We start from the raw sequence: 2,086 nt of genomic DNA on the forward strand, positions 1-2,086 counted from the left end.
GGTCGACATGACACCATCAAGTATGAATGATAAACGTACCCGAAGTTTTGCGTGTTCCCTCAGATCGTCCAGTTTTCCGAGACGACCTTCCTTGCGTTTGTTTATGCGCTAAATGGCAACATAATCGATGCATACAATCTTGGTAACCTAGAAGAAGTCTTCACACGAATGTAATACAGCTTACCGCTTTGCTTTCTTGTTTCAACGCTTTATGGTCGTCGAGGACGGCGCCTTCGTCGCCTGGAGTGAAATCTTCATCACTTAAATGATCCTTCTCAATGCCGAGCGTTAGTTGGGCGTAGTGTGGTATCACTACCCTTGGACTCGCTTCGTAAGCGTCGGCCTACGACACCAACCCCACAGTATTAGCTAACAGAAATCGCGACCAAAGTTCTACACAGTCGCCATAGCTTACGGCTCATGGATGGATGCCAACGCCCCTTCTTCTCTCGAATTGAACTGCTGGCCTTCGCGCGTTGTGTGTTCTGTACCCCTCCCCGCGTACAACGAGTCCCGCAACGTCGCCCGTGGCGCGTGTCGACCTCGTTACTCGGATTTTGGGAATGAGCGGTTCAGAGTTGACGTACTTAGGAAATTATATACGGTAGGTGCGTACTTAATACCAGGAGCTAAACTTAAGAGGTAACGTAAGTTTTGCAAAATATTTTACGCTAGAGTTTTTTTTAAATTTTACTAAAGCAATCTTACATGTCTCACGGTTAAGGTTGCGGTAACAACTACGAGCATGATCGCCGCCATAGGTCGGAGTGATACGTGTCTCAATTTCACATTCTTCAATTATATGGAATACACATCAATGCCCCCCCCGTTCACTCGATTCCACAAGGTTATCAGTGATGGTAAGATGGGCTTTCCTGGTGGGAGTGGCGACCTCTTGCTCAATAAGCCGGTCTAATGATTTCAACAGATCCAAATACTGCGAAAGTGTGTGTTAATCAGCACACGGACCAAGTGCCTCCAAAGGGATGTGAGGTATCATCGCTGTATCACTGTATATCCACTTCATATACGAATTGCAAATAACTTGCAGCGCCGATCGGTACGAAAGAGCGACAGGGTCTCCAACGAACACGTAGACGATCCGAATTATTCGTGTAGTCAAAGCGTAAATGAGAAATTCACCACGCATACCACCGCAATGATGTTTTGGAGACTTTGGCTTCCGTGACTTCCCTCTGGAATAATTTCTTTGAAATTATGTCCGAATCCCTCCGTAACCGGCTCAACAGACAAAACATCTCCAGTGAGTTCCCGCTAAATTTGTCCGTGCTGCTGAGTTTCTTCCGTGACCCTTGCCTTGCATTCCAAGACAGCCCACGAACAGGAGAATATACCACGGCAAGGTCATCGGTAGAGAACGCTGTGAATGGTATGTCACGGCTTACAATCGCGTTATTAGAACTATGGGTACAGCCGCTAGGGCTTCATGAACTGGTACTTACAGATATAGTAGGCCGTATGACTTCATCGGTTCGACTCGAAAAAATGAAATAATTTCAAGGGCAGATTTGACATGTGCCCCAATTTTCGGGTCGTTATGCGTTCCAATCTTCATAGCAGCTGAAGAAATGGGTCTCATAAACCAGGCTACTAAAATATCACCGTTCAACGGCTCTGTGCCCGACGAGTTCACGGGTGGGTCAATATTCTGCAAACGCACTTTTAAAGCACTTTTGGTTCCAGAATTCGGTAGTCCGCTGTCTTAGCGGTATCGACAGGTGGGTCATTAGTTCCCTGATTGGTGCGGAGGGGGTAGCATCATTGTTATTGCATTGACGTCGGGATCGGACATGAGATCACGAGAAATATCTGAGTTGGGTGCTGCATTCGCAATTCTCTTGAAAATACAGCTGACGCCAGATCCCGTGGCGCAAAACTTGCGAAGGAGAAACCAATCGGAAGTACAGTTAGAATACGCACGCCATTTCGAATCCAGAAAAAATCGTTTTCTGCTCGAGAATTTCCTGAGGTTTCTCTTTCATGAGAAACGTACGACCAGGCTCCTGGTCCAAACTGCGTTCGATAGTGTAGCATAGTGTGACACTACCAAGCTCAGATCGACAAC

This window comes from Phytophthora parasitica (assembly GCF_000247585.1).
Source record: "Phytophthora parasitica INRA-310 unplaced genomic scaffold supercont2.28, whole genome shotgun sequence".
Lineage (NCBI taxonomy): Eukaryota > Oomycota > Peronosporomycetes > Peronosporales > Peronosporaceae > Phytophthora > Phytophthora nicotianae.